The following is a 12,030-nucleotide window of genomic DNA, read 5'->3' on the forward strand; positions in this document are numbered from 1 at the left end:
CTACTACCGCTACCACCAGCTCCTAGCCTAGCAAAATATGGAGCCCGGCCGGGCACTGTTTGAGGCCGGCTGATCTGTGATTGGGGTTTTCATCCCCTTCCGCGAGACGGCTTCTTTTTCTACTTCCTCCGTTCCAAAATTCTTGTCTTATATTTATCTAGATACGGATGTATCTAATACTAAAACGTGACCTGATACATTCGTATTTAGACCCGCTAATAATTATTAGCGGGTCTCAAAACCATGCTCGTCTTCTCTTCCATTTTTTTACTTGCTGGTTTGCATTACGGAATTAACCGTCCTCCCAGGTTTTCCCCTGAAAAATACACCATGCTACCAGAATTGCTTGTACACATACGCGGAGGCATGCACAAACAAAAGGAAGGTACGGGTGGGCAGACGGCATGGAATACGAACGTCGAGCGCAGGAGATTTATGATTGGCCTGGCCGTGAGATTTGTTAAACAAACGTGCTCCTCAAAACATAAATACGTACTAATACTACTGTACGGTGTACACTAATTAATGACAGCATTGAACCGCTGAGCTCAGTAGTGTAGTGGACGCCTCACACCGGGCCCATTCGCTACTGCTGTTGTTGCTTCTACCATAGTATTCTCCGTAAAGAAATATAAGAGCGTTTAGATCGTTTACGGAGGGAGTAGAACACAATTCAGATTCTTCTGTTATCCATATTGGAGCAAAAAAACAGCACCGCAAAGAAAGACCCAACATGCACATCCCGACGGCACGCCAACTGTTGTCGTGACAGGAGTTCTGCGTCATTTTGTGAAACGGGACAGTCGTATCCACGCGTGCAGCTTGGAAGTCATCTAACTCAACCAAGAAACGTGGGCGATGTTTCCGGCGCTAAGTTATTTTATTTTCCTCGGGTTCGGGTTTTTTGTCTCCGTGTGTTATTGCCTTTGTCATGTATCTCTTATCATGTCATCATGTGCATTGCATTTGCATACGTGTTCGTCTCATGCATCCGAGCATTTTTCCCGTTGTCCGTTTTGCATTCCGGCGCTCCTATCTCCTCCGGTGCCCCTTTCTACCTCTTTTCGTGTGTGGGGGTTAAATATTTTCGGATTGGACCGAGACTTGTCATGCGGCCTTGGTTTACTACCGGTAGACCGCCTGTCAAGTTTCGTGTCATTTGGACTTCGTTTGATACTCCAACGGTTAACCGAGGGACTGAAAATGCCTCGTTTGTGTTGCAGCCCAACACCCTTCCAATTTGGCCCAAAACCGCACCTCATTTGGAGTCTCCTAACTCCTTCTACCTCTATATATAGACCCCTCATTCCAAATCCCGGGACTCTTCTTTCCCTAACCCTAAAATTCCTGGCGCCGCCGCCGGACAAAGCCGCCGCCGCCCCTCGCGCCCATTCACACGCTGCCACGTGGCACCGCAGCGGCCGCAGCCGGCCCCCCGGCCCAAAGCGGCGCGCCGCCCGCGCCCCTCGCGCGCTGCCCGCACTCCACCCGGCGCCGCCCTTCGCCGCCATCGCCGGCCGCCGCCCTCCGCCGACGCCGGCAAGCTCCGGCCTCTCCTTCCTCCACCGCGTCCCTGTTCCGGCGAGCCACTCCGGCGACCTCGACGATTCCAGCCATCCTCGGGTTCCGCGCAGCTACAGGAACCCTAGATCTAGATCGGGTTGACTTTTGCCTCCGCTTTAGTATTTTTAGCATTTTTCCGCATGCCGTAACTCCGCATCCGTAGCTCCAATTTGCGCGTGTAGCATATCAAAATGTTCGCCTCGGAGAGTACATCATTTCATCTCATTGCATCATTTCCTTTTGAGCTCATCTTGATGCCCGAAATGCTGTTGGAAGAGGGCTATGTGGTTAAATTATCAGATCTGTTTCATCAAATAGATATTTGTCATTTTTGCCATGATTAATGTGTGCATGATATGCTCCTGGGCTCTACATGTGTTTTTTTATATGCCATACCGTCTTTTCAGAGGTGCTTACCATGTATTTTTGTGATATGTGTGGTGACTAGCACAAGCTTGCAAAGTAGTGCAATCGGTAATGCTGATTTCAGGGACTTAGAATTTCTCTAAGTCCTTGTCCTGATTTTGTCATTATGCCATATGTTCATGTTGTTTTCTAGTGATCCGTGCCTCTTTTGAGGATGATCAGTAAGGATGATTTGTTAACATTATGGTGCTCTATCCATCCATGTCTTTGTTTGCATTTATGAAGCACCCTAGCTTGAGTCAATCGAGCTCTACTTTTGCTATTTCGTGAATCCTGGCAGATTGTTGACTTGTTAGCGATTTTGCGGAGGATGTTGCTATTGATCCGTGCATGCTATGTTGTTTTTCTTGCTATGTCTAGCTTCTATGCCATGTATTCTTGATGGGTGTATGCTTAGTTTGTCATGAAATGCTCAGTAGTGAGTGCATCGAGCTCGTAAACATGCCTACTCGTTAACAGATTTGCATGCTCCAGTCTGTAATCTGATTATGTTTTTGCCATGTTCACATGCTTGCAATTGTATTTTCTGATCCCTTTTGGCTCAAGGTCACTAAGGGACTTTTGTTAAGTGCTTTGAGTAGCTTCATGTCATGCCTTGCTTTGCCATGTTAAGTTCCTGTAGCATATAGTTTTCATGCTCCAAAGTGTGCTACCTGATGTTAAATTCCAGACTTGTGTTAATTTCACTAAGTCTGAAACCTGTTATCATTTGCACTTTTACCATGCTTGTTTGAACCTGTTAATGGATGAATTAGCCGTAGCTCAGTGTTCATCTTTTGTCAAACATCATGAGTGGATCCCTTCCATGTATTTTGTTGTCATGTTTGAGTGCTGTAGCATATTTATCTTGATGCATTTAGATGGCTACTTGCTGATTATCGCAGACCGGTGCCATATTTGTTTTGCTTGCCATTTCCAAACCGTGCATCCGATTCCGGTGATCTTTATATCGATTTCAACCGAAATCACCTCACCTTTCCAGTGGCACTTTGGATTTCCAAGTTGAGGCCAGGTTCAATCATTCCTTATTAAATCTTGCATATGCATCACATACCGCATCCCGCATAGCATACCGTGGTTGCATCATATTTGTTTGAGCATTGCACGTGGTTGATTGTGTTCCTTTTGCTTGGTTGTCTTGTTTGGGTAGAGCCGGGAGACAAGTTCGCGAACGAGGAGCCCGTTGAGTTTGCTTACGAGGATCAAGTCAACTCTGACAACTTTGTAGGCAAGATGATCATACCCTCGAAATCACTTCTATCTTTGCTTGCTAGATGCTCGCTCTTTTGCTATGCCTATGCTACGATACCTACCACTTGCTTATCATGCCTCTCATATTGCCATGTCAAACCCCTAACCCACCATGTCCTAGCAAACCGTTGATTGGCTATGTTACCGCTTTGCTCAGCCCCTCTTATAGCGTTGCTAGTTGCAGGTGAAGATTGGAGATTGTTCCTTGTTGAAACATTGTTTATTGTTGGGATATCACCATATTATCTTGTTTATCTTAATGCACCTATATACTTGGTAAAGGCTGGAAGGCTCGGCCTTTTGCCTAGTGTTTTGTTCCACTCTTGCCGCCCTAGTTTCCGTCATATCGGTGTTATATTCCCGGATTTTGCGTTCCTTACGCGGTTGGGTGATAATGGGAACCCCTTGACAGTTCGCCTTGAATAAAACTCCTCCAGCAATGCCCAACCTTGGTTTTACCATTTGCCACCTAGCCTCTTTTTCCCTTGGGTTTTCGGAGCCCGAGGGTCATCTTTATTTAAACCCCCCTGGGCCAGTGCTCCTCTGAGTGTTGGTCCGACCGAGTAGACTGTGGGCCACCTCGGGGCAACTTGAGGGTTGGTTTTACTCGTACGATGTCTCATCTGAGTGTGCCCTGAGAACGAGATATGTGCAGCACCTATCCGGATTTGTCGGCACATTCGGGCGGTGTTGCTGGACTTGTTTTACCATTGTCGAGGATGTCTTGTAAAACCGAGATGCCGAGTCTGATCGGAATGTCTCGGAAGAAGGAATATCCTTCGTTGACCGTGAGAGCTTGTGATGGGCTAAGTTGGGACTCCCCTGCAGGGATTTGAACTTTCGAAAGCCGTGCCCGCGGTTACGGGTAGATGGGAATTTGTTAATGTCCGGTTGTAGATAACATGAAACTTAACTTATTTAAAATGAATCTACCGCGTGTGTAACCGTGATGGTCTCTTCTCGGCGGAGTTCGGAAAGTGAACACGGTGTTGGAGTAATGCTTGACGTAGGTTATTATAGGATCACTTCTTGATCATAGTTCTTCGTTCGTGCTTTGCCTTCTCTTCTCGCTCTCTTTTGTGAACAGGTTAGCCTTTACCTTGCCTTACCTATAAGCTTAAATAGTCTTGATCGCGAGGATGCGAGATTGCCGAGTCCCCGTGACTCATAGTTTACTTCCAAAACCAGATGCAGGGACCGATGATACCATTCCAGATGATGCGCTTGAGCTCAAGTGGGAGTTCGATGAAGACTCTCATCGTTACTATGTGTCTTTCCCAGATGATCAGTAGTGGTGCCCAGTTGGGGCGATCGGGGACCATGTCGGTTGTTGGGGTTGATCTTTTATTTTGGTACCGTAGTCGGACCATGAGTGTATTGGATGATTGTAATGTTATTCATGTATTTGTATGACGAGTGTAAGCCAACTATGTATCTTTTCCCCTATTATCTATTTACATGGGTTGTTGTGAAGATTACCTTACTTGCGACATTGCTTTCAATGCGGTTATGCCTCTAAGTCATGCTTCGACACGTAGGAGATATAGTCGCATCGAGGGTGTTACAAACCGGTCGAGAATTTGGAACGATGGATGAAGGCTATCGCAAAACTGCACGGATCCGGATGTGTAGATCCATGAGACACAAGCTCACGAGCTGTCCCCGTGGAACCACCAAAAGCATCGACGGCTGGCCATGTAAGAGGTGCCGCCGGAGAACCAAACTACCAACACATCTCCTTGACCTTCCCAAACGAAGGCACTGACTACCAAACCCTAAACTCGTCAATCTAAAGAGCCAAGGAGAACATGAGGTTACCGTCTCATCGACATCATCAGGAGTATCACGGCTGCAGATATATTGTAGGAGCAACTCTAGCGGACCCCGCATCCGCCCCCGACCCGTAAAATAACCGCCAAAATGCAGGTATGGGCCGGAAAGCCTGCCCGACCAGACCCCGTATCCCGCCCCGACCCGCAAAATTTTTTGGGGGGCGCGGAAAATTCCCGACCCCAACCCGGGAAAACGCAGGTTTCCCTCTCGCGGCTGCGGTGCCCTGCATCACAGAGAAGCAGTTGGCGGGAGGGATATTTTAGCCCCGCGCTCTTTTCCCTCTCTTTCCACTGTCGCCCGCCGCCGGCGATTCCGGCCATATATGCGGGCGGAATCGCTCCGCGGGGCCGCCCCACACCCTCCCGCGCCGAGCCGCTGCACCGCCCCTCCGGATCCGGCAAGAAGAGCCGCCCCCCGTCGCTGCCGCCGCTGGGGATCGACCACCGCCGAGTGCACCCCCCTTGTCGCCGCCTGGGATTACTCGCCACCGGTTAGTCCCTTCTTTGTGATTTTTGCGAGCTGTGTAGTAGATTGACGCGCTGGTGTGTGTGTAGATGGAGTTGATCCTGTGCGAGAAGTTCTTGCTATCCGATTCGTCCGATTCGGACGACTCGGATGTGGAGACCATGCTTGCGACCTTTCGGCAGCAAACATTAGTCATGGCGCTTGCCGTGAAGGAGCATGAAGACGAGTACCGGAAGAGGAGGCGAGGATCTACTGTCGGGCGTCTGTGCATTACTCGGAATCGCCATCTTGGGAATGAGATGTTGATGCAAGATTATTTTGCGGAGAATCCTACATATCATGCACACCTCTTCGGCAGAAGGTACCGAATGCTCCGATCCCTCTTTGTGAAACTTGTTGAAGCTTGCGAGGCAAATTGCCGGTATTTTACTCAAAGAAGGAATGCCGCGGGCTTAAAGGGATTTAGTGCATATCAAAAAATCTCCTCAGCTATGCGGGTGATTTCATATGGCGTTCCGGCTGACTATGCCGATGAGTATCTTCGCATTGGTGAAGATAGCACAATTGAGTCTGTGCGTAGATTTGCGAAAGTGATCGTTCGTGTCTTTGGTACCGAGTATCTTCGGGCACCAAATGAAGACGACACAAAGAAATTGATGGCAGCTAATGAGAGGAGAGGTTGGCCTGGCATGCTAGGTAGCATTGATTGTATGCATTGAAATTGGAAAAATTGCGCAAGGCTTGGCAAGGAATGTATTGTGGCAAGTCTTGTGATGCAACAATTGTGCTAGAGGCCGTAGCATCCGAGGATTTATGGATTTGGCATTGCTTTTTTGGTATGCCCGGCACTCTCAATGATATCAATGTGTTGCAATGCTCTCATTTGTTTGCTAGGCTTGTTAGTGGTGATGCTCCTGCTTGCAACTACACTATCAATGGGCATGAATACACAAAGGGGTACTATTTTGCAGATGGTATATACCCTCCTTGGTGCACATTTGTCAAGAGCATCAAAGAACCCAAAACAAAAAAACAATGTGAATTTGCAAGGGTGCAAGAGGCACCCCGAAAAGACATTGAAAGAGCATTCGATGTTTTGCAATCTAGGTTTGCCATTATCCGTGGTCCTGCTCGCTTTTTGGAATAAGAAAACTTCGAAGAACATCATGATTTGCTGTGTTATCCTGCACAATATGATTCTTGAAGATGAGAGAGGAATGAACTTAGAATTCTTTTACGATAATGTGGGTAGCCGTGTCAAACCAGCTAGAGACCCAAACCGCATTAGAGCTTTTCTTCAGACATACAAGGAGATTGACAATGCAGACACACACTTTCAACTTCAGAAAGATCTCATTGAGCACCATTGGCAAAGGGCTGGACAGTGACTAATTTTTGTATTCATTTGTATTTGTATTCATGACAAGTTTTGTATTTCATTATCTAAGTTTGCTACGCTGATTTGAATAATTATTTGTAATGTGGATGATTATTGTTTTTTGTTTGATTTGAATAATTCAGTTTGTTTTCGATTGTTGAATTATGTTGGATTTGATATTTGCTGGCTGATGATATGCGGGGATGCAGCGGCGCAAAGAGCAGAACCCGCATAGCTGACCCGTAAAAAAGTATATTCGCGTTTACGGATCCGTTTAGGGGGTCTGCATCTGTGTCAACCCGCGCCGGCCCGCGAAAACTGTTTTGCGCGAACTGCAAACGAGTTTTGCAGGCCAGCGGGATGCGGGGTCTGCTAGAGTTGCTCTAAAAACATAACGTGACGCAAGGAAAAAACTGTAATAAGGTGGATAAAGTTTCTCTTACGCGAATAGTCCACATATCGTTATGAAGATCTCTTGTCTTGACCCTTAAAAAAATGTTGTAAATAGATGTAAAAAATCTACATTCTTCTAATAAAAGGCATTGCTCCTGCCAGTTACTTAAAAAAACTCAAGATATCCTACTGTTGAGTGCCATCAAGTTGGAATTTATGGCAGCTAAAAAAATGCAATTTATGGAAGTGCCAATCAAGACAAAATCAGCTCCCTTAAAGGCAATAAACCCCACTTATCAGCCCAAGTACATTTCTTCCTCTTATGCTTAAAAATATCCTAGAAGGGCCATCCTCTTCCCCACCACCGCTGGAGGATGCTGGCAACCAAAGCCTGCTTGGCCGACGGCGGTGGTGGGGATGCCTTCTCGCGTTGAGATCTCTTGCCCGGGTAGCACTCCGACCAACGTGGCGCGGCGGCCCTGGACGACGCGGCTTAGGCGGGGAGCATGGGAGCCGGGGTGGCGGCCCCGGATGCTGGTGTGGTGCTGCCGAGGTGGCCGCATGGGCGGCGCTGGGCAGTCTCGCAGCGGCGGCGAGGTCCTACGATGGCGGTGTGGAGGTGCAACCTCGCATTGGCAGCGCGATGGCGGCCTGGCCCTAGTGTTCTTCTTGGGTTAATTCATCGATCTTCCTGATATCAATCCTCATCGATCTGGCTGCCGACAAGTTTCAGAATTTTCCGTCGGAGATCTAATTGGATTGGTGAAATGCCCCTGGATTTCTAGATCAGAGGGGTTCCGGTCGTGTGCACATCCATACATTCGTCCGTTGGCTTCAAGAGGGCGCGGCGTGAAGCTTCGCTTTATGTCTATACCACGGGACATGTCTTCCTCTAGATTTTCATGCTAAGGACAAAGATGGGGAGTGTCATGGTGGCTGAGATTGGAGGACATGAAGATGGGGCGGAGAGGTGTCTTGGATGCGATGAAGTTGCTTCATAGGCTGTTGTTTGAGCATGGCATGCGGGGCGGTGTTCCTGTCCATCTTCGACACATGATCATGTGAGTCTGGTGTTTCCTGACTTGCAGTAGCGGCCTTGGAAGTGGGGGTGGCACCATTGGAGGACTTCATATTGGTGGTACTCCTTGAGTACCAGGTCTCGATTCTCAGGGTGAAAGTCCAAGGGCTTGACCTCGCTGGTTGTACCTCGCAATGGCCTTGTCGAAGACATTGTTTTGAGAACTCGAACTATCTTCAGGGTAAAAACCCAAGAACAGTTGATCGGGCAACTCGTGTTGCACTGTTTCCTTGTTGAAGGCGTCACTTTTGGGGAACCTCGTATATAGTCCGGGTATTGTCTTTGGTGATGATCTGTGTGTTGTTGTTTGGAGTTACCACAGTGGCGGTTTTTTTATTTACTTGTTCTTTTTCTTTTTCTTTTAGAAGGCTGCGTGCATCCTTAATATCTTTTTTTTTGAGCGTCAGTACAGACACAAGCGCTCATATACACGCGCATACACTCACCCCTATGAACGCATACACGCACACCATTGGAGGACTTCATGTTGGTGGTACTCCTTGAGTACCAGGTCTCGATTCTCAGGGTGAAAGTCCAAGGGCTTGACCTCGCTGGTTGTACCTCGCAATGGCCTTGTCGAAGACATTGTTTTGAGAACTCGAACTATCTTCAGGGTAAAAACCCAAGAACAGTTGATCGGGCAACGACAGTGTTGCACTGTTTTCTTGTTGAAGGCGTCACTTTTGAAGAACCTCGTATATAGTCCGGGTGTTGTCTTTGGTGATGATCTGTGTGTTGTTGTTTGGAGTTACCACAGTGGCGGGTTTTTTTATTTACTTGTTCTTTTTCTTTTTCTTTTAGAAGGCTGCGTGCATCCTTAATATATTTTTTTTGAGCGTCAGTACAGACACAAGCGCTCATATACACGCGCATACACTCACCCCTATGAACGCATACACGCACACCCTACCCCTATGACTGAAAGCGCATCGCCGGAAATCTTGAAATAAATCCAGAAATAATGCGAGCATCAGGATTTGAACCCTGGTGGGTTGGGGATACTAGGGTCCACCTAACCATCTCAACCACATGATGATTCGCGCGTGCATCCTTAATATCTAGTTGGCATTTTGTTGGTGCAGAAGACGAGTGTAATTGATATCTTCACGACATTAATATATTTTCTTTTGTTGAAAAAATGCTTAAAACATATCCCAGAAGGGCCATGCTTATGAATGCCCGTACCATAAGCAAATTCCATACGCCCTAATAACTGGTAACACGATTTTACATCTGCTGATAGGGTATCTCATACCCATTTTGATAGACGTGAACGGTGACGGTACGTCAGAACTACGTCCAAGTCTCCAGATAGATGCTAGTGACCTAGTACGATCTTTTTTTCTCTTTCGATCAATCAGATGATACCAATAATATCCACCTCGATGATAACGCAGACGTTAATCCAAATGAGGCAATGCCAGTGACTAATCAGAGGCCTCCGTCTCCGTACCGTTTTTGGCTTTATATATTGGGAAAACAGGAACCTTGCTACACGTACCACACTATTGTTTTTTTTTTTTTTGAAAAAGCACTCGTACTCCATTCAACTACAAGAGATGCATACAAATACGAGTACAAAGGCGCAAAAAAAAAGGTACAACCAGTACAGCTGTCCCACCATATCATAGAGAGCACCCCAATGAACACCAAAATCGCATAAAGGTCCTTGGGTTCCTGTTCATCCTCAACCATCAATGAACCGCCGTAATCTGTGCCGTCGCGGCAGCAAAGGAGCAAGGGCAGGAGCACCATCTCAAGTACCACACTATTATTTCCTTCGTCACAGTTTAGAAGCCACAATTAAATTTGCATGCGTTTTCACAATAGACAAGATTTAAGGCGCATTACATTTATTTCTAATAGCTAATTAGTACTCTGATATATTATTTCTATATGCATGCATAGTATGAATGCTATTTTTTAGCCCATGACACAACCAATAGATAACCACCTAGGTCCCAGAGAATTTTCAAGCGCGCCTTCTAAACCGTGACGAAGGGAGTAGTATGGTTTTTGTACGACAAATGAATGCAGCCTTTCATCAGGTCCATTGAGTAGAGCGGCATCGTTGGATTACTTGTCATATGAAAATCAGATGTTAGACTGTCTTGTGTGAAGTTGTTTCGAGAAAACAACACTACAATGAAAACCCACAAAAAGGAGAGTGGATTCAAAAATCAACTTTTAAGTTTCACAAAAGTCCGGGGATAAATACAAAAGTGCTTAAAGATATATAATAGAGTACGTTTTGATGTGATCTGAATTAAAAAAAATCATTTATTTTTTTAGTGACCACTACATGTGCTAGAATACGTGTTTTGTCATTTTTTGTGTAGCTCACATAAAAAGGTACTCACCATGAAGCTTTGCAGACAAGTTTTTTTTTTTGAAATAAGGCAAAAGATTGCTTTGCAGACAAGTAGTATACATCCATATGTGTATGTTTATTTTTTTCAGAAATTTTAAACCTAATTATTTTTAATTAAGAGCTCCATGGAGCTCGAGCTCCAATAGCAATTTCTGCCCAAAAAGGAAAATTGTTGTCCGGTTCTTGAGGATTTTATCCTGCCTCTTGTTGTAGCAACTAGAGTGTTGCGCTATTCCCAAAACGGAAGAGCCGTATCCATGCGTGCAGCCTGGAAGTCATCTAACTCTTCCAAGAAACGTCGCCAACCTTGATCTAGAAAGACCAAAAATTGGATCAGACGATGAAGGCCACCTCAAAACTCGACGGATCCTGACGCGCAGATCCATGTGACACAAACCAAAACGAGCTGAACCGCCAAAAGCATCGACGGCTGGCCATGTAGGAGGTGAGCTGTGGGCTCGTTGACATCGTCTAGAGTAGCACCGCCATGGATACATATTGCGAAATAGCTTATAATTTTTTTATTATCAGCTTTGGTCAATTAGAATGAAACAAATTGTATAAGAGTAACACGAGTAGTTCACATATTGTTATGAACATCTCCTGGCTTTACCCTTCAAAAATCCTGGGGTAAATAGATGTATAATAATTGATATTCTTCTAACTAAAAAGCATTGTTACCCGCAAAAAAACTAAAAGGCATTACTCCTGCTGGTTACTAAAAACAAAATTAAAATTATCAAGATGTCCTAAATATAAGAGCATAGTTAACAATGCGGCAAACTGCTGGCTATATGATGTTGTCATGTCATCTATAGCCATTGCATATATTTATCCATACAATAAAGTTGGCTATATGAGTATTGGTAGTACCTTTTTTCATTTTCTCTCTATCTGTTTCCTCATATTTATTGTATGTGCCTAGGAGCACACATATAGCCAGACTTTTGAATGAGAGCTTATTGCCCTTATTTTTTCATGTCTTTTTTCTTAACATAGGAACAATTGTCACGTAAGCGAGATATAAACCTGCCATTGTACTTGCTCTAACTGTTAGGTGCCATCAAATTGAAATTTATGGAAGTGCTAATCAAGACAAAATGAACTCTGCCCATCTCTCCGTATAGGCATAACCCAATTTATCAGCCCAAGTACCCCCGAAATAGTACAAGTACATTTCTTCCTCTTAGGGCATGTATAATGCATAGCCTCAGGGTGATGCCTCACATGCCATGTAGATTGGATATCAAGTAAAGTAGGTTCGGATAGGGA

The sequence above is a fragment of the Triticum dicoccoides genome, chromosome 3A (assembly GCF_002162155.2).
Source record: "Triticum dicoccoides isolate Atlit2015 ecotype Zavitan chromosome 3A, WEW_v2.0, whole genome shotgun sequence".
Classification (NCBI taxonomy): domain Eukaryota; kingdom Viridiplantae; phylum Streptophyta; class Magnoliopsida; order Poales; family Poaceae; genus Triticum; species Triticum dicoccoides.